The following is a 22436-nucleotide window of genomic DNA, read 5'->3' as shown; positions in this document are numbered from 1 at the left end:
CAGTCCTGAAATATGTAGATTGTGTGCAGTTCCATTACCACTTCCACAGTAGTAAATGAGTTTTGGTAAACTTCTAGGGATAGTGGTTGTTGTCTAGAATCACACAGTGAGTCTGTGTGCATTTGGGAACCACTGTGAGAGAAGGATTGGGTAACATTGTGTATTTTCTGACAGATAACTCTTTTAAAACTGGTCATGTTGTCAAGTTTTAATAGCATTAGAAGCTAGTCTTTGCTTATGCATTGATAAAATGAGTTAGGGTTTGACACTAAGGTGGAGTACCATGTACTATTCTCTTCACTGTGGCAGAACTGAAAATTAAAAGGTTTTACCCAGGCACTGTCCTAGAAGTAGTCTGATGATTTAGTCACTTTCTAAGTACTTATGTTGTGAACCATTCATTACCAAATAGACTGCTTCAAATGTCTATGCAGTATCCATGTAGAGTTCTAACATACTATTCACTTGTCTTTTACACCTTCAATTCCCTGGTCAGTATCCATACCCTTCCAGGAAACACCCTGTCACTCCCTTTGCAGTCCTCTAGTGACCCATTCAGCACCATGTACTAATCCATTCACTGTGCCAAAACCCAAACACTTATAAAATCACCAAGACACTCTCTTTCCAGTACTCTAATCATTCAGTCCCTGCTTAAGTATTCATGCACTGAGCCAGGCCTTAGCAGATGGACTTCTTCAAACTCGTATCCACTATGCATGCAGTCTTCTAACCACCTAGACACTTGTCTTTCACACTTTCAATTCCCTAGTCAGTATCCATACAGTCCAGCAAACATCCTGTCACTCCCTTTGCACTCTTCTAGTGACCCATTCAGTACCAAGTACTAAACCATTCCCTGTGCCAAAAGCCTGCCACTTATAAATTCACCCTGGCAGTCTTCTTGCTGTAGTCTAATCATTCAGTCAGTACCCTAGTACTCATGCAGTGAGCCAGGCCTTATCACATAGACTGCTTCAAACGCCTATTCACTATGCATGTAGTTCTTTAACCACCTACACAGTTGTTTTTCACACCTTCAATTCCCTAGTCAGTGTCCATATACTTCCAGGAAACACCCTGTCACTCCCTTTGCAGTCCTCTAGTGACCCATTCAGCACCATGTACTAATCCATTCACTGTGCCAAAACCCAGACACTTATAAATTCACCAAGACACTCTCTTTGCAGTACTCTAATCATTCAGTCAGTGCCTAAGTATTCATGCACTGAGCCAGGCCGTAGCACATGGACTGCTTCAAACCCGCATCCACTATGCATGCAGTCTTATAACCACCTATACACTTGTCTTTCACACTTTCAATTCCCTATTCAGCATCCATACAGTCCCGCAAACATCCTGTCACTCCCTTTGCACTCTTCTAGTGACCCATTCAGTACCAAGTACTAATCCATTCCCTGTGCCAAAAGCCTACCATTTATAAATTCACCCAGGAAGTCTTCTTGCTGTTCTCTAATCATTCAGTCAGTACCCTAGTACTCATGCAGTGAGCCAGGCCTTATCACATAGACTGCTTCAAACGCCTATTCACTATGCATGTAGTTCTTTAACCACCTACACAGTTGTTTTTCACACCTTCAATTCCCTAGTCAGTATCCATACACTTCCAGGAAATATCCTGTCACTCCCTTTGCAGTCCTCTAGTGACCCATTCAGCACCATGTACTAATCCATTCACTGTGCCAAAACCCAAACACTTATAAATTCACCAAGACACTCTCTTTCCAGTACTCTAATGATTCAGTCACTGCCTAAGTATTCATGCACTGAGCCAGGCCTTAGCAGATGGACTTCTTCAAACTCCTATCCACTATGCATGCAGTCTTCTAACCACCTAGACACTTGTCTTTCACACTTTCAGTTCCCTAGTCAGTATCCATACAGTCCAGCAAACATGCTGTCACTCCCTTTGCACTCTTCTAGTGACCCATTCAGTACCAAGTACTAATCCATTCCCTGTTCCAAAAGCCTACCACTTATAAATTCCCCCAGGCAGTCTTCTTGCTGTTCTCTAATCATTCAGTCAGTGCCTAAGTATTCATGCACTGAGCAAGGCCTTAGCACATGGACTGCTTCAAACCTCTATCCAGTATGCATGCGCTCTTCTAACCACCTAGACACTTGTCTTTTACACTTTCAATTCCCTAGTCAGTATCCATACCGTCCAGCAAACATCCTGTCACTCCCTTTGGACTCTTCTAGTGACCCATTCAGTACCAAGTACTAATCCATTCCCTGTGCCAAAAGCCTACCATTTATAAATTCACCCAGGAAGTCTTCTTGCTGTTCTCTAATCATTCAGTCAGTACCCTAGTACTCATGCAGTGAGCCAGGCCTTATCACATAGACTGCTTCAAACGCCTATTCACTATGCATGTAGTTCTTTAACCACCTACACAGTTGTTTTTCACACCTTCAATTCCCTAGTCAGTATCCATACACTTCCAGGAAACACCCTGTCACTCCCTTTGCAGTCCTCTAGTGACCCATTCACCACCATGTACAAATCCATTCACTGTGCCAAAACCCAAACACTTATAAATTCACCAAGACACTCTCTTTCCAGTACTCTAATGATTCAGTCACTGCCTAAGTATTCATGCACTGAGCCAGGCCTTAGCAGATGGACTTCTTCAAACTCCTATCCACTATGCATGCAGTCTTATAACCACCTAGACACTTGTCTTTTACACTTTCAATTCCCTAGTCGGTATCCATACCGTCCAGCAAACATCCTGTCACTCACTTTGCATTCCTCTAGTGACCCTTTCAGTACTAAGTACTACTCCATTCCCTACGCCAAAAGCCTACCACTTATAAATTCACCCAGGCACTCTCCTTGCTGTACTCTAATCATTCAGTCAGTACCCAAGTACTCATGCAGTGAGCCAGGCCTTAGCACATGGACTGCTTTAAATGCCTATCCAGTATGCATTCAGTCCTGTAATCACCTACACAGTTGTCTTTCACAACTTCAATTCCCCAGTCAATATTCATACACTTCTAGCAAACACCCTGTTACTCACCCAGTGTGTCTCCTTATAGTACTGTAATCATTCAGTCAGTTAGCATGTAGTCTTTTAGTGAGGTAGGCTTTAGGGCATGAACTGCTTCATAGTAGTATGCACTATGCATGTAGTGTTTTAACCATCGTCACACTTGTGGTTCAGGGCTATAGTTTCTTAGTCAGTTTTTATATAACATGTGTTTGTACAGTAATGTAATAGTGTAAATTTGAAAGTTATTAATATACATTTATTTGTGATTCTTTTTTACAGATACTGTTTTTCAACGTTAAAATAGAGAAATGATGCCAGAAAAAAAAAGAAAAAGAAAAGAACAGAGACAGGAGGATTATTTGAAGAAACATCAACCACAAGTATTGAATGAACAAGATAATGTGGCTAAAAGGAAAAAATCTTCTGGTAAGATCGCAAAGCAATTTATTAAAAATGTTTGTAGGAGCAAACAGAATGTAGATAATGCTGCAACTTCTGAGAATTTTTCAAGTAAGAAAAAAATTCAAAATAAGAGGAAAAGTAAAAAGGAAATGTTCAGTCAAAGGAGATAAGGTATGGTAAAAGAAGACAAAATCAGTATAAGGAATTATGCAAAAAAATATTTTACAAGAGAGTAGTGCATAATTTGCTGAAAGATGTGAAGAAATATAAAAAGAGAGCTTTATTTTATAAAAAGAAGAAGCATATTGAAAGCATTGTGGAAAAGGCTTTTGAAGTAAAAAGGAAACTGTTTATTTTAGTGTTAAACAGAATTCGATCACTAGATAAACCAATATATGTAATGAAGGCCAAAAGTAGGAGGAAAAGAGTTATTAATAAAAAAATATTTTGTGATTTTTTTTGGGAGAATGGAAACACAGTTCTAGTTCAGAGCCTTTTTTAAATGAAGAGAGTTATTCACTAAGCGAAACATTATTGTATGCAGTTGACACCAGTGGTAGAGGTTATGAGGTTAGTGATGGTTGTCTAATGGAGAAAGAGAAAATGGTTGAAAGAAATGCAGAAGAAGTGATAGCTGATGAAGTTTTAGGACGACGTGCTAAAAACCCTGTGTACACTTGGGATTGCAGTAGTGTTTGCTGTGTACGACAGGAATCTATTGAAAAATTATTTCGTTTTTTACGAGCCTATATTAAAAAAAGTGTAAAAAAAAGATTAAGCTGTTGCAAGGACTAGACCCTTGCAGAGTGAGAAAACAAACTGGTTTGCAAGGTCATTCTCTGGCTTGTCTTTCTAGGAAAGTTTGTGAAAGTGTTTTCCACCATTTCAGAATGCTGGCAGTACATCATACTTAAATGCGGAAGTTAGCGAGAAGGTTGTATTATGCAAAAAGTCCAGCACTAAAGTTAACTGAGTTGAACAGTGCTCTTTTACGTGGGTCAGTTTCAGATGTGAAGCAGGTCTGTGAGGATATTGAGTTTTGTTACTTTGGGCCTCAGCAAGAGAGTGAAGAAACTGAGACATTAGTAGAAGACAATGTAGAACCCGTAATTACAGAAAAATTTGAGGATGAAATCACAAAGTTTAAGGTAATTTCAGGTGAAAGACCAAATGTTTCTTGTATTTGTTGTCGGCGAAGTCACTATAAAAATCAGACTAGTGGTATCAATCTGTATTTAAAAAGTGAAATAGAAGATAATGATAAGTGGATGGAATTTGCAACTTATTTGTTGGTAGAGGATTGTTTTGATTTGGGATGTGAGCAGCGTATTTGCAAATATTGTTATAACAAATTAGATGAAAATAAAATGCATGCTAGAGCTGTTCATAATAATCTAGAGTTGGTTGCTATTCCTCCAGAGCTGATAGATTTAAATACGTATGAGTCTATTCTCATACAATGTGTTCCACCCGTTTCAGGCTATTGTTCGTATGGAGATCAAAACAAGTAAATTACCTCCATCAAAGTTGCAAAGAGGATTGAAAGGAAGAGTTGTGTATTTACCATTAGATTTAAGGAAAAAATATTGAAACTATTGGTGTAGATCATGCAGAAAATGAGCCACTAGTCATTCTAGTTATTGGTGTTCCTACTAAGAAAATCTGGCAAGAGTTAGAGGATGTTAGAAAAGTGCAAAAGGCATCATTGTATCTGTTAAAAAATAATGAGTACTATAGAAATGTGTTTGTTGGAAAAGAAGAAATAGATTTAGCAGAAGATAGTGAAACATTAAGTGGACAAATTGAAAAAGTGGACATGTCCAGATGTGAAGAGATCTATGAACATTACAGTGTACATCCACTTCATTCCAAAGAGGTGATGGGGAATACGATTGAGTTGTTTCAAATGAAAAAAGCAACAGGAAGTCCCATGAGTGTATGGGAAGAGAGCTTGGAAGCTCGTTGTTTCCCGCAGTTATTTCCAACAGGAAAAGGTGGACGATATGATGAACGTCCTGTGCAGATTCCTGCATCTGAATATCGGACAACAAGATTATATGCAGAAGATCCAAGATTTCGACAATGTATCCCTTATATGTTTCATCTTCTGTTTGAAAGTGACTTGTCTGTACTTTCATATGCAGTAAATCACATTTTAAAAACTGGAATGTATCTTCAAAATGTAACTGCAAAGGATTTTATGGATAAAGTGCATCAGAGAGATGATCATTTAGAATCTCAGTTGATTAATCTGATGGCATGTCAGCGTGGGACTAATGAATATTGGTACCGTTGACATGGAGAACTGAAATGTATGCTACGGAACTTGGGAACTCCTACATGGTTCATTACACTAAGCTGTGCTGAGTATGCTTGGGATGATTTATTTGAATTTCTTCGAGAGGCAAATTCCAATATAAAAAATATTGAATACAAGACACCTGGAGAATTGTGCTCTTAGGATCCTGTCAATGTATGCAGATATTTCAATCATAGATTTGAAGCTATGATGTCTTTCATCTGCAATAAAAAGAATCCTCCTCTTGGAGAAGTTGTGGATTTCTTTTGGAGAAAGGAGTATCAAGCAAGAGGTGCTCCTCACATACATATGTTGTTATGGGTCAAGGACGCCCCCAAATTTGGAACAGATTCAGATGAAACTGTTTTGTCTTTCATTGAAGATTATGCTACATGTGCTCTTCCAAATAGCAGAGAGGAGAAAAACTTAAAACAACAAGTCTTACGATTTCAAAGCCACAGGTGTGGAAAGTACTGTCGATGAAAGTACAAGTCAAAGGATAAGTTCTATACCAAATGTCGTTTTGGATTTCCACGTCCTTTATTATCCAAAGGAAGAGTGAACAGTTTTATGTCAGCTGTACGACATACCATCACAAAAAAGTCTCTGAAAAACACCTACAACTTAAGAAGAAGCGAAGAATCAAAATACATAAATGACTACAATCCAGTTATTTTATCCATGTGGAACACTAACATGGATATTCAGTATGTTGCAGACAATTCCATTGCTGTTGCTCGATATGTAACGTCTTACATTACTAAATCAGAAAAGACTGAATTGAAAGAAATGTGGGAAGAGATTTCTCACGAGAAGACTCTAAGTAAGAAATTATACAGTTTCAGTTTGAAGATGTTATCGCATCGTGAAATTGGAGCATATGAATGTTCAGATCGGTTATCATCTGCAAGTCTATATTCCAAAAGTAGAAGAATCATTTGGGTGAGTCCAGGTCTTGCAGGAATGCGAAATCGGGTACTGAAATCTGTTCAAGAAATTGAATATTTAGCAGAAAAGGACCCTGAAAGTACAGATATTTTGAAAACCAATATGTTGGACACATACTATCCAAATAGAAGTCATCATCTTGAGAACATGTGTCTCTATGAAGTGCTGCAAAACTACACTTTTAAACGGAATATTACAGAGAACATCAACAATAGAAAATATGGAGTGATTGGTTCTGAAGGATGTCTGGTGAAACAAAGGAAAGGAAATTTAATTAATCACATAAAACTGAGTTGCGACACTGCTGACAAAAGGGAATTTTACTATTTAGCCCTTTTGCAAATGTTCAAACCAAGGCGTTCTGAACTGGAATTACTTGGAGATTTTCCCAGCTATGAAGATTCATTTAATGCTTGTAAAGATAGCATACAATGCAGTGCTTTCGCAAATTATGTCAAAATGTTGAATGATGAAATTGATCAAGAATCTATAATTGCAGCTGAGATTGCTAGAGACAGTTCTCAAGACAGTCAAAGTTCTGCTGCACTGAGTCAAGATCCACTAGGACAACCATTTGTTGAAAATGAAGCAGCGATTGCAATGAATGAGGTGGAAACAGCAATGTATCAAGCACAAGAAGATGCAATACAGTTAGGAAACTTGGAAGAGCAAATAAATGTTGAACAGAAACAAATATATCAGCAAGTGAAAGAGCAGATTGACCATGGATTACTTCATGAAAAGAGGGTGCTCATGTACATCATTTCAACCTATCCGAATGTATGTGAGTGGTCAAGCTGGAACAGGAAAAAGTTTCTTAATTAAAGTAATTACAAGTTATCTGCAAAAAACAACTGAGTCGCATTTGTCTTGTGTTGTCACTGCTCCAACTGGGTTGGCAGCACATAACATTAAAGGAATTACTTTACATCGTTTACTAATGCTGCCAGTAGAGCATGAGAACAAATTGGAATACCACAAGCTATCTGGAGAAGCTTGTTGTGAAGTTTCAAGAATCCTGAAGAAAATGAAACTTCTCATTATTGATGAGGTGAGCATAGTTTAAAACTTTATGCTTGCCTTTGTGCATTTAAGAATGCAGCAAATTCTTAAAACAGAGTATGACGTGTTATATGGAGGAAAACACGTCATAGTTTTTGGAGATCTACTGCAACTGACACCGGTAAAAGGACAACCGGTATTTAAAACACTTGCCCATGAAGATACCAGAAAGTCTCTTGGCAGTGTTGGTAATGTGAACATTTTGAGTAATTTTGAATACAAAGAACTGACAACAAATATGCGACAGGCAAATGATGCTGAATATGGAAGTATTCTTCAAGATATAAGAATTGGAATTCTTTCAAAACAAGGGAAAGAAGCTTTGGAGAGTCGATTACTTTGCAATGTCTTTCCAAATGAAAATGCAGTTCCTGCAAAAGTGTACGTGGAAATTGCTAAAAATAAGTCAGTGATTTGCTTAATGCCAACACTGCGTGAGTGTTCAATATTCAACGAAGAATTATTAAAATTGGAAAATGAAGAAATTGTAAAAATGGAAGCCATCGATAAAATACTGCATGAAGGAATTACTATTATTTTGACGGGTAAGTTGAGATCAAAACTAGATTGTTTAGAAAAAAAAATATCTAAAACTGCTGGTTTAGAAAAGACACTATATGCGTGTGTAAACTGTCGGGTAATTTTAAGGCGTAATTTGGATGTAGAGAAAGGTTTAGTTAATGGTGTAATGGGTAAAGTGGTGGATTTTGTGAATTATCAGAAAAAAGAAGGAATTGAATTTTTAAAAATTTCATTTCATCAGATTGAAGAAGTTAAAGAAATTGGTCGTTGTTCAGTTCGTTTTTTGCTTGTTAAAGATTTATATGTCCATTTTCTCTGGCATATGCAGTAACTATTCATAAATCTCAAGGATTAAGTGTAGACAGTGCATTGGTGAACATTGGATCTATCGTATTTAAAGAGGGTATGGCATATGTTGCTTTGTCGTGAGTCAGAACATTATCTGGTTTGTTTTTGATTAATTTTGATGAGACAAAGGTTACTGCAGATGCAAACTGTGTAAAAGAGTATAATAGGTTAAGAAGGGTGTATGCTCCAAATTTAGGTCAATATCCTGTATTTGAAAAGTGTGTGGTTGGTCGACAAAGAAGGTTAGAGAATATCTGTTCTGAAGGTGTCAAGAAGGGAAAAGAACAAGATAATGTTGTGATTGCAGGTAAAAAAAAATTGGACACTGTTGGAAAGATTGTTGGTTATCAGTTTGAAAATAGTTCAGGTGTCAACCGCTATGCTAATGTAGTGGTCAATGTTGTTTTTTATCTTGAAGGTTTGCAAGAACAAATTATGGAGAATCGGCAAAAAAGATTTTGTTCTCTGTTGCATTCTGTTTATGAAAAATTAACAAAACAGATAGAAGTAAAATACAATCTGTTCCAGATGTTCGTAGTCTTTTGGATGTGTGTTCTGGTTCTACACAATTTACACAAAATATGCTCAGGAATTTTTAATGTATATGCTTACCATTTTTGAAAATGAAGGTGTAGAAATAGAAAATATTTTTGGCCTTTCTTACAAATGGGAACATTATTGACTGAGAGATTTCTGTATTTAACATTACCAGACTGTAAATCAGTGTCTTTCAATAAATTAGTGAAAGGTGCAATTAATGATGCAACGTTGTACAGCTGAAGTAAGAAAATTGGATACTTTAATAAAACAATGTGTAGCAGCACAACTATAAATATCAGGAAGGACTTTTGTAGCAATTGCAATAATTTTCCATGATGGTCCTTCCACCACATCTGGACATTACACTGCCTATCTAAAATGTGAGAAAGGGTGGACACTTTGTAATGATGTCCAGTTGGTTTTCAAACAACGTTTGCCTACTGAATTACCAAATTCCTACCTAATATTTGTAAAGCCAAAGTTTTAGGAAGATAATTCACTCAGGAATTTATTATTCTAATTTAATAGTGCTACCATTGGATAATTTACATAAAGAAGAAGTGCAAAAATACCATTTGGCCTCAAGGAAAGGTATATTTTTGAATTATGGACTTTTTGGTGGTCATTTATTCGGTGATTATTTTAATGTGGCAACATTTACAGTTTTTATAAGATAAAGTTATAAAATGTTGTAATCTGTAAGCATTTCATATATGTATGATTTGTATTTTATGGTATTTTACTGAGAATAGTATGTTGTTATTTTTTTAACAATCTTTCTGATTGGTTTTTTTTGCCCGCTGTTAAGTGATGAGTACGATTGAAATCATTATTTCTAGTGAAATTCAATATATTCTGAGAACAGCGAAAAAGGCAAACAAATTACTTTATGGAAATTATGCTGTGTTATAAAAAATGTATTATTATGTATTATTATATGTTATAATTTTTTTTTCTTTTCTTTCACATATCCAAATTTTAAAATAAGCAATTTTTAAGAATTTAGATTGGAATGAAAATGTGAAAAAAATGAGTACCATTTTTTATTCCTATTACTCTGAAGGTAAGTTTAACTAAGTCTCAATATGCAGAATGAGGAGGTTTGCAAGAAGCTACAAAGTTGAATCATGTTTCTAAAAACACTCTGTTTATACCTATGTAGTTTTGAGATCTGACCATAATCAGATATCATGTGACTTGCAAAAAAAGAGATTTGAGGGGTTCATAATATTCCCTATTTTAGCTATTGAAGGACAGCAATTATTTCAATCATTCTGCTTTGAACATCTTTGCGGACAAAACTCTGTGCTTACCTTTTATCATTCACAAGGAATTTTAAAAACGGAAATATGTCACTTTTTGTAACATAGTTATTATGTAAGATACTCTTTCATATTTACAAAGAGAGGAAAAGGCACTCTGTGCAGTTTTTATACTCCATGTAAATACAACCTCATCATGCAGATCCCATTATGTTGAAAGGGTGTTCTATAAGTGTTGTTGTGCATGATTGCACTTAATTCTCATAGAACAAGACACATGTCTAGATTTATCATAAATCATAAATCTAGATATGTGTGTGAATGGTGCACCATTCTAAAATTGTTGTAGGAAAGCACAACAAGGAGAACTGTTTTCATTTCTCCACATTTTTATATCTTCAATACATGCTGAAATGTTCAGCATACATTGAAGGAGAAAAATGCATTTTCTCATTGTTTTTGTGCAGGAAGGTGTGTCTTACTGCAGAAAAACAAACAGCACATGACACAGATATCCTTGCACTATGGTGCAAGGGTGCCTGTGTCACCACATGGCTGCAGTTTAAGCAGCCGTGCAGACAGAAGCATAGATTTGCAACATATTTATGTACATATGTTGCATCCCTGTGCTTCGGAAGTACTACAGCACACTGCAGTTAAAGAGGTTACTGTGTGATGCTGCAGCACTTCCTCATAGTTCTGCACTTATACATTCACCATACGCTACTAATGCATTCATTCAGTCAATTACCTACTACACATACATTCATCTAAACTTTCACACACTAACAAAGAAATGTAGCTCTTTTTTTGAACCAGGAAAGTTAGTTCTTACAAGAACTTTTTTTTTTCTTCTTTCTTCTTTTATAATTTTTGGGGGGTTTCTGAATTTTTTTTAATTTTGGGGGGTTTTTCTGCAAAAAAAACAACAAAAACAAAACAGGAGAAACCAAACAATGAACTTCAGGGAACAATAAAAAAAATAGCAAATGTGACTTTCTTGGTGGCGGCAGATCAGATGGATCGACAGCTCACCATAGCACAAAGTCGAATTGAACTTAGTGCAGAGCACTTTTAAAAATTGAAATTGAGGACGGATGTCCAAGGTTTGGGCTGATGGATGCACTCTTGATGTGCTTGGCTGCGATGAGGTGGAAGACGAAGGAGCAGGAGTGTTTCTCATCCATCGGCACTCTTCTCGTGCAAGATTGTTCGGGTGAAGGGTCCTCATGTGCTTCATCATACTTGCCGTGCCGTATGAATATTTCTTGTTAGGATCAGTGATGTCATTTGAGATGTCATCAGTGATGTCATCAGTGATGTCACTGACCATGTCATGAGTGATGTAATATGTGACGTCATCAGCAGTGCATTGTGGGGGCGTGAGTTATAGTTAGCTGAACTAACTATAACAGGGGAATTTCTAAGGTTTTGTACGCGGGAAATGTCCAGCTAACTATAACACCCCTGAAACCTATGGTTTTTTCAGTGAATTTCTAAGGTTTTTTAAATGCCAGTTCCTAACTATAACGCCCGTGAAACTTTGTTTTTTTTCAGTGAATATATATATATACATGAACACAAACACATATATATATACATCTATATATGTGTTTGTGGGTTTGTATGAGAATATATTCATGTATAGCATTAAATATTAATGGAATTTATAATATATTAAATATATATATATATGAACATATTTAACATTTACTACTTTGATTCTATTTGTAAAAAATCGATATTTTGTATTTTTTGGGACGATATTAGTGAGAACAATATTTTTTGCTGATATTTTTGTACTCCCCATTATAAGTATAGGGACAGGATATTTTGATAAACAATATTTTTGACACAATCTTTTTGCCAATGATATTGTTTGCAGTAATATTGTGTCAGTGATGCTGCGCTTTGAGGGATAGGTGTTGGGTGGCAGCACACACAAAACTCTAAAGCTGAGCAGTATCATTATATTGGTCAAACAATTTGGTCATGATTTGCGACCAGTATTTTTGAATCCAGAATTTGGCAAACCAAACTATGTATTATTAGGTTGGTCCATAAAATTTCATTCAAAGTGGATCACAATCCGACCTACCTAATTACTATTCATTAGGTAGTTCGCAAATTACGACTCACTCCAATTGGATACAATCACAGGGATCGTGGCCTACAAGGCTCAGTAGGCCATCATTTCTGTGATTGCATTTAAATGAAGAAACGGTTTTTAAACATCCCAAATTCCTTAAAGTAAACGGAATGGCATTTTTTTTCCTAAGTTTTCTTTTTTAAAGTTTCACTGAGAGTTGGACCACTGCCTACTCTCCCAGAAACTTTTTAAACAATTCACAAAAGAAAAGTGGTCTAAAGTGGACCCTGTCCCTTTCGCAAATGAGTTACCACCTCAACATTAGGGTCAGTAAATTGTCATGGATTGTGAGTGTAATTTCTGCTCGCCAAACATAGATACATTAGGGTAACGATTTGGCGCCAAAAACACATCCTTCCAAAATATTGAATTAGTATCCAGTCACAATTCAATTTTATGAGTGTACAAAAGTTTAACAGCTCTTAAAAGTACAATAGTATATAGGAAACCATACTCAGAGCATTTCAGACAACACATGTTTTTATTACATCTGTCCTTAAATGATAAATGACTGCGTGGTAACAACAGTGTTGTAACTGCTGCTTCCCACTTTCCTCACATGGAATGTTCAAGGACTGGGCAACCCCACTACGTGCTGTAAGATATATTCATATGTATGCAGACATAAGATAGAAATGGTTCTGCTCCAGGGCATGCATCTTTCTAAATACAAAAGCATTGACAGGAACAATTCATATGTACAACTTACTCATCATCACAAGAGGGATAACGATAAAACCAGGGATCCCATATTTGATAAACAGATAATATATAGACTCAGATAGTAAATTTGCACTGCTTAAGGGCCATCTTCATGGTATGTCTATGCCCTAAATGCTATGAAACTACACGTCCAAAAATGCTTAAAGTGAGGCCCGGCGTATAATATAAATCTTATGGATGTCTGGGGAGTATTGTGCTCATTACACAGAAGTTATTCATTCTCTTGCCCACTACTCTCCAGAGTAAATTTATACTTGTGTACCTTTGAGGCCACATTATAAATGCATATTAGGTGGTTTAAGCACAGGACATGCATTCCAAAATATGGTGCCTACAGACAGAGGGGAATATGTACAAGGACATGGTGGGGTGGCACCCCTGTGTTTTCCTATGTCCTGGCACTCACAATAGCTGCCTAGCACCAACACAGACACCCTAGCGCCATAGTATGAAGGTGCCTGCATTGCAGGGATTATTGTTTATGTGCAGGAGGGTGTTTTTTTCTGCACATAGACAATTAATAACAGCGATTTGCTACGTCTATGTGGCCTGCATTTAAACAATCATTACTGGTGATGTGCTACTTCTATGTGCAGAATGCACCACGCATAGTAGCAGCTAATTGGCATTATTTAATGATTGCTTTTGTGCATTAAGGGATATCTTCCTGCACAAAAACAATAACTAATGAGCTTTTGCTCTTTCTATATGTGCTTCAGAATGCAGCACACTTAGAAAGAGCAAAAACAAATAAAAGTATTTTTCCTTGTTGTGCCGATCTAACACCTGCTTTTACATGCCAGTAGTTTTTGGCACTGCCTCAGATTTACACATCCTTGTAAATGTGGGACAGCGTCAAAAGCAATGGTGTTAGACCTGGCACCTTGGCGTGAGTCTCCCTTCCATTTTTTGCTGTTGCCTCATGTGTTTTTGCTGGTATTAGATGCTTTGGGCACTGTGCCTCTGCTATCCATTGCCACTGTGCAAGTGCTCCCTATTGTAAATTGATGTATGGATTAGTGATTCCATGATTGGCTGATTTGGTTTACTTGTCAGACCCTAGTACAGTGCACCAGGGGTACCCAGGGCTGGTACTCCAAATGCTGCTAGTGGGTTTGCAGCACTGGTTGTGCCACCCACAGAAGCAGCCTGTTAAAGTGTGTCTAAGGCTTGCCATTGCAGAGCCTGTGTGCAGTCTGGTACTGCCATGCTGACTGGGCAAGTGCACCCACTTGCCAGTCCCTAAACCTTCCCTTTTCTGCATATTAGTCACCCCTATGGTAGGCCCAAGGGCAGGGTGCATTGTAAGTATAAGGTAGGACATGCCCTCGTGTGTGTGGCATGTCCTAATTGTGAATTACAGCCATTTTCGTGTTTCACTATTGCAAGGCTAACTGTTCCCCATAGGCCAGGATGGGCAGTTTGATTATTACATCTTATAATCCTAACTGACTCAGGGAACTAGGTAGAAATTCGAGTTTAGTATGCCTGAACTCAGAATGATAAAATGCATCTTTTAGTGAAGTTGGTTTTAACATTCTGTGTTTGAAAATACCACTTTTATAAAGTAGGTATTTTGTTGTCTAACCATCCAAGCCTGCCTCTGCTAGGTTGTGTATTCCTTGTCTGGAGTTTGAGTGACAGGGGATGGGGGATTCCAGGAGACAGGGTGAGTCAGCACAGGGCTGAATAGAAAGATCTGCATGTAGATGGGTGGGAGGAGTTGCACCTGGGACCTGAATAGGGCTGTGCCTTCCCTCCACGATGCTAGCTCCACCTCCTGTGGTGCGTCTGATGTCCCTGGCCTGCACTGTGAAAGGAAAGAAGGAGACTTGTCAACAAAGTGCTCCAGGATTGACCAGAACTGGTTTGGACTAGGCAAAGGCCTTTCTGCCTTCAGAGAACAAAGAGAAACTGTGTCGCCGCTGTAGCTGTCACATCGCAGAAGCGCCTCACAACACCGAAGAAGCGTGTTGCCGCCGCAGCCGCTGTCGTCGCATCACTGAAAAAGGGTGTCGCGGCTGTAGCTGTCACATCGCATTGCAGAAGCGTCTCGCATCATCGGAGAAGAGTGTCGCCGCCGCAGACGCTGTCGTCACATCACTGAATAAGGGTGTCACAGCTGCAGTTGCCGCATCGCCTCGCCGGAGCGTCTCGCATCACCGGAGAAGCATGTCGCAGGGTCTGTCACGGCTTAGAAGGATTGCTGAGTCGCTGCACGGCCGTCGGGCGTGCACGCATCATGTTGCATCCAGAAGAAGACGCCATCTTTGTTTCATTGCACCGAATCTTCATCGCATCACAGCGTTGCGGGCTGCATTGCCACGGAAGCGCAGTAAGAAGCCGACGCATCACCGTTCCTGCGTGTAAGGAACCGACGCATCACCTTCCCTGCAACACTTTTGTTGTATAGCGTTACGCATCCAAAGGTACATTGAACTCAAAGTGTCGTATTTTAACATCTAAAGAGAACTAAGCTAATTCTACCATTTTAAGTACAGTATGGTGGATTTTTGTCGTTTGTGGTCTTGTGATAAGTCTATATAAAGAATACTTATTTTTTATATAAAACTTGTGTGGTATCCATCTGTAGTGTTGTCACTTGGTTACTGTATGTGTTCACAAATACTTTACACACTACCTCTGAGATAAGCCTGTCTGCTCATGCCAAGCTTCCATGGGGGTGAGCAGGGGTTATTTTAGGAGTGTACCCCTTACCCTGACTAGACGCAAGGGTCTCTATTTATCAAATGTACATACTTCTACCAACTAGAGACCCCCAAATCTAACAAATGGGTATTGCAGTGGAACGCCCACAACCACACCCATTGCATGCTCCTTTCATGCAGATACCTGTGTGAAAGGGTACTATATTTACAAAGCGGCATTAAGCCCTGCAAAGTGGCTTAACATGGCTTTGTAAATATAGTGCAGGGTATTGCGCCACCGCAACGTCAAAAAAAGTGACAATCCGGTGGCGCAATCCCCTTGTACATATGCCCCAGACTGACTCAGCAGCAGGGCATTTCGTGGTACACTAATGGGGAGGATTGATAACTGTTTTCTGTAAAATGCAGAGTCCACAGGGAAAGCAATACTTGAATAGGAGACACTTTGAGTCCATTAATAGCAAAAGTAAAGATCTAAATTAGGAATTGACTTAATCGGAGAAGGCTACTGCCACATTGGAAAAAAATAAAATGTAACATGGGGAGAGTGGAATAGACCTGCTATAAACACAAGAAAAGTATGTGGATATAGTAGAACAACTTAGGGTATTTCACTACTACGGGTTCATATTTAGACAAGCTAATAAGGGTGATAAGACTTGTCATCTTTTCCCATGTTGATACAGGCAGAAATGACCCACTATCCAATTAAATAATTTTGGGCCGATGGTGTTTTTGCAATAAAAGATAAATGACACACTAGTGTGTTACTACACACACCTGTACACTTGTGATCTCAGACCCTATACGGTTACACTGAGAGAACCTGTACAAAATAATCAGTGCACAGGCAGAGGAACTGGATGCCCCACTTACAGTACTGAAAAAGAGAAATGCAATTGATCTCTAACACTGTGTGGTTGTGATGTGAGATGTTAGATGCTCCCAGAGGGGCATGGCAGGGAGAGCGGTGCAGTGGTGCATGGAGCAAAGCGTCACAGCAGGTTTAACTGCCGGAGTACATTGGTACCCAGTCCTGGTCTGGTCCTGAGGAAGCAGAGGGATGCCATGGTGGCTCAGTTTTCAAAGAAGCCGCACCAGCAGTAGATGACTGTATTGGTTTTGGAACAGGTTAATTGAGTAATCAGCAGCAGCAAAGGCAGTGAAAAGTAAGTCACACCTACTTCCCCCACTTGCTGGTTCTTTGCCCCATTTACTCTCTGCCCTTGCACTCCCTTGGTCTAGACTGACCTTTCCGTCCACCCCGCCTGCCAACCCTGGAACCATGCCAAATTCAAATTTTATTCAATTTTAACTAGCCATCTAAATTCGGTCGGGCTGAGCTTGGCATATTGTGACGTGAGGGGCGGATCGGAATGCAGCACTAAGGCGAGGCCCTAGGAGCTTAGGTGGACTGCCGGCGGGTTCGGAGGCAGCCTTGATTTAGTCAGGTGTGGCCTGCACTCTTCCCATGTATGACTGCCTACCAGCTTTACCCTTTTCCACTCTGCTTCTCAGTGGCTACAGTCAACACTGAGAGGAGTCCAAATTGTGGACTGCATGTTCCAGGATGCAAAGACCTTCTCTACCATTTATCACACGTTCCTGATGTTTCTTTTTGTAAAAACTGCATATATATATATAGAGCAGTCCGATTTCTGTCTCTTCCAGGAGACATGGTTATTAGAACCACCATACAAACAAGGGTTTAAAACCTTTTTTTTAAATGCAAATCCCTCACAGCATGGGAGATCATCGGGAGGACTGGTTATATGGGCATAAATCACCTTAAATACAAACATACATGTTTATAATATCGACTCTCATGACATACTGAGAATTAAAACATTTATAAACGATCAAAAACCATTACATCTTTTTAATATTTAAATTAGGCTGAAGAAAAGCAAATACTGAATCAGAGATTGTTAGGTCCCTCAACAACATTTTAAAAACTATTGATCCTGGTGTTACAATTGTCGAAGGAGGAGACCTCAATTGTACCTATGAACCCCTAATAGGGCTGGATGAAATTACTGAAGAAGAGGATCTGACAAGAGGAATTACTCAATTGGAGCAGGTAATTATGTACCATGCACAACTGCAACCATGCAATTAGCATATTTTACACTAGAGCATGGCTAAGGGCTTGCAAGGGTAGGGATAAGGATGGAAATACCAGTATACCGCCTCTATATACATTTAGAAGGGGAACAGTCCGCTCAAGAATGTATTATATTTTGCACAGTATAACGACATGGAAAAAAATCAACAGTTTTAAAATAGACAGGAAAAGAGAAGAAAGCGATCACTGTTCCTCGTGCCGGGAATGGACAGGAATTAAGAGAGGAGGAAAAATGGTTGGCTCAGATTCCCTGATTAATCAACCAATGATAGAGGATAACCGAAGATCACTAAAATAGCCCCATGCCATGAAAAGCACAGATACTATGACTAACATCTACAATATGTTTCCTGAGGTACTTGAGGAACTCTACAAAAGCAGCCCTACACCAGCCTTGGTTAAAACCACCCATTAAAATCTTAGGGGCATATTATCAAGACATTAGATAAAATTATCGCCGCTTTAGCGGCAGAAAACTGCCGCTAAAACGGCGATAATGGGCTTGCTAATATGCTTTATGGAATTCCAATTGAAGCTCAGGTTAGATGTCCTTCACATCTAACATGGGCTTCAATTGGAATTCCATAAAGCATATTATCAAGCCCATCATTGCCATTTTAGAAGTAGTTTTCTGCCGCTAAAGCGGCGATAATTTTATCTCCTGTCTTGATAATATGCCCCTTATTTCAGAGCTAAGACCAAGAAGCGAGTAGAATAGACCCATCTAACCCATGGTATGCAGACAAATGCAAAGAAGCCAAAACATTTCTCCTTTATAGTCCTAAGAGTGGGAATGCACTTTTGGTAAAAGAAGTAAGCGCCGATTACAAAAGTTTTTACTGAATGCACAAAAACCCTGGGAGGATACAAATTGGTGCGACCTACTACAAGCAGCTAAATTGAAGAATTCTGTTTTATTGTGGAAAATAATAGCTCATGAAAATAAGGATCTAGTCTCCCATATATAGCACTATGTTGACCCAGTCACCTGGACCAGGCACTCTTACTAATCTTCATGCAGCCTCCACCCACATAGAGCATGATGAACAAATATCTCTGGATACCAGAAATGACAGAAACGATGGACAGGTATTCTACTTTAGCTTGCCAGCTACAGAGCGGTCTATTGAGGAAAAAAGAAACTAGGAAAAGAACCTGGGTTGAACAAGGAAGTATGGATCCCCTATGTGAATATAGTAAACAATGCAGTTGTCTCTGGGGCACGGGTCCCTCCAATGTGGAATAGGTCAGAAATAGTACCAATCCACAAAAAAAGGAAATAAGTGTGAGCCTGGGAATTATAGGCCAATAAGCCTTATAGAAGTGATGCATAAAATGAATGCCCGTCAAATTCGGGATAGATTGAATGACTGGATCCGTGAATATAAAATACTTTCACCCTTTCAAGCAGGGTTCAGGTCTCGTACCAGTACCACTGAACAGGCTTTTCGACTCATGTGCATGCTATTAAAATATACAAAGCTTATGGAGGACATATTTACATAGCATTCATACATCTAAAGGCAGCATTCGATTACGTCCCAAGAGAACTATTGCGGACAACTCAGGGTGTCCCAGAAGAGATTCTAACCCAGATAATTAGGCTACACTAGAATGATTTTGCCAGGGTACGTTGAGGTCAACAAAATAATCTTACAGAACATATCCCTATTAGGAGGGGAGTGAGACAGGGCTGTGTGATGGCACCAACCCTGTTCTCGCTCTATATCAATGATGTCTGGGATCATTTAAAACAATGCGACCATGACTCCCCTAAGATCTGTGGAAATCTGGGCCCTGCTACAGGCGACATCAACTTGTTTTCCCACACACCTAAAGGACTCCAAAATTTACTTGGCAGTTTCCATACCTATTGCACAAAGAAGGAATTAGAAATTGATATAAGTAAAACAAAATATATGACTGTGAATAGGTCATTCAAGATAAATGTGAGAATGGGGGAACAAAAATTGTAGCATGTGAACAACTTTAAATATTTGGGCCTAATAATAAATTCCAGATTATTATGAGTACCCCAAATAAGCCAGGATAAGATGACCCTTTTGCAAAATTCTAGGCCAATAATGAACCAGTATAATAAATCTGTCACCAAGGCAATAACACCAGCCTTGGAAATGTATAGACATAAGGCCCTGGCCGCAGCATTATATGGAGCAGTACTATGGGGTATAGATAAAGTAAAATCTCTTGCTACGCCGGAAAACCAGTTCATGAAAAGAGTCTTAGGTCTGACAGTTGGAGCACCACTGATCCCAATGTACCTTGACCTGAATAGCAAACAGATAGAACATATTGCGCCACCAAGATCTATCCTTTACTGGGTCAGAATATGGACCACGGAAGAATTGGGCCATTATTGAGATGGTCTCAAGGAAATTTTAGAATCAGATGGAAATCAAATTCTCCCATGGCTGTGACATGTAAAAGCATGGCTTATCAAACTTGGCCTACCCTATAATTAAATGAGCCACAAACATTACAATCCAGCTCAAAGAAACATCTTAAGTCAGTGTACTGGGAATATGTTGCAAATTCTCATTACAGCAACCCAAATTCAGGTAAATTAACAACTCAATTTCTTACTATAAAGCCAGGTTGCACTTTTGAAAACTTCCTAGATGAAATTCAACCTTATTTGGCGAAGATATTGTATATAAAATTTCACTATAGAATCCTTCAAATTAGATCTTATACTTTCAAATGGCTATTCATGAGATTGAGAGCTGCACCTTGTGCACTTTAGATCAGGTAGAAAACACTGTGCATATTTTATTCTTTTGTACATCCTATAATACGTAAAGGAGTAAATGGATTAATCCATTATGTAAGAGCTTGGGCTACAGAAAATTGGAGGAAGCCCTGCGGGTACTTAAAAGTGATACAGCACCCCATATAATTTTCACTCTCAGTAGGTATTTACTCGCAGTCAGTTTTTTGCGCAAGAAGATAGGGCTGAAATTATAATCTGTTCTATAGAGTGGATTATAAGGCATACTGTGGGCTAGGATGTGTATTTTATGTAACTTCTAATGCAAGCTCGTTGCACTGCTTACAAAACAATGTAGTGTATTTTTAACTCGTTTATGCGCTACTTTATTGGCCTCTGGCTGAAATAAAGTATTTTTGTACTACTGAACCAATTGAGAAGTCAACAGACTCTGAATCTTGCCAACTACAGAGAGGAACTCATCGGAGATGCCCCCTTTTCCCTTCTTCTTTGGATTAGTGATGGAGCTATTGAATCTGATAATGCACAGGGAGGGGAGCAGCAGAATGATAAGACATGATGGTTATACATATTCAATATATTTATATGCTTATTCGGAACTTATTTATGATACAGATGCACTCTCACATATATAAGGGATGTATTCAAATACTTACATTTGGGGCCATGTCAGGCCTACAAGTCCACACGAATACAGCTTGCTTGCTTCAAATCTGGACAGCCAATGAATTATAATCTGATTGTTCCCCTGATGCTCTACTTCAGTGAGAGGTGGCAATGTTCATGTATTTGGGCATTCAAATATATCATGATGTATCCAGTTCCATAAAGGCAGATTGGACTTTGCATCAAAACCTATGGGTGTTTAAGCTGATCTGCCCACATAACAGCCCAGTAATGCTCTCTTGATGCAAAGCGATACAATGGCATGCAAAGTATTTTGGGGCACATTTCCCGAATTAAACACTTTTACACAGGAAAGTAAGTACGGTAAACAACTTTGTATCACTTCACTCTGATGCAGGAGCAACAGAACGCTAACATACGCTAGTGTCAACCTTAGTAAAAACATATTGAACAATAAAAACAACTTACATTTCTGAATCTGTGATACCAGCTGTAAATGATTTTGGCTGAAGAATCCAACAAATAACTTCAATGAAAAAAATACTGTGACCCCCGATTACAAGCTTTTAGGGGATACCGCTCAGCCTGATCACAAGAGATCTGCTGTTAATGAATACAAAATTACCAGGTTCAGTAACAGCTGACCTGGATTTTCCTAGTGAGATTCCACACCCAGTAAACCTGGTAAAAGCAAGGGTCTGCTGGAAAACAGCTTGAGGCAACAGCAATGCCCAACCCCAACTGGTAGAAAATGCGTGCAGGCAGCAGCACTTAACACCTGTCATTTCCAAACCTCACCTGCTCACAGTTTACCAGAAAGATTTTAAAGTACTTGTGTGTGCTCCATAGGACCATCTTTTCTTGCTCCACACTTAACGCCCCAAGGGCCAGATGTACGACTGTTTCTAGCAGTCGCAAATAGGAAATCGGCCCGTTTGCGATCGATAAAAAGGGTTATAGCATGTAGCATACCTATAGGTTTGGCAAATCG

At 38.8% G+C, this 22436-nt stretch overlaps 1 protein-coding gene across 1 annotated transcript in view; it reads right to left on the bottom strand.

Moving 5' to 3' along the window:
* Positions 1–22436, bottom strand: part of LOC146853833 (membrane-spanning 4-domains subfamily A member 4A-like) — a 221238-nt gene that overhangs the window by 35555 nt on the left and 163247 nt on the right. The window lies entirely within an intron of this gene.

Source organism: Triturus cristatus, chromosome 4_1 (assembly GCF_964204655.1).
Source record: "Triturus cristatus chromosome 4_1, aTriCri1.1, whole genome shotgun sequence".
Taxonomy (NCBI): Eukaryota; Metazoa; Chordata; class Amphibia; order Caudata; family Salamandridae; genus Triturus; species Triturus cristatus.
This window is presented reverse-complemented; position numbering and strand designations above follow the sequence as displayed.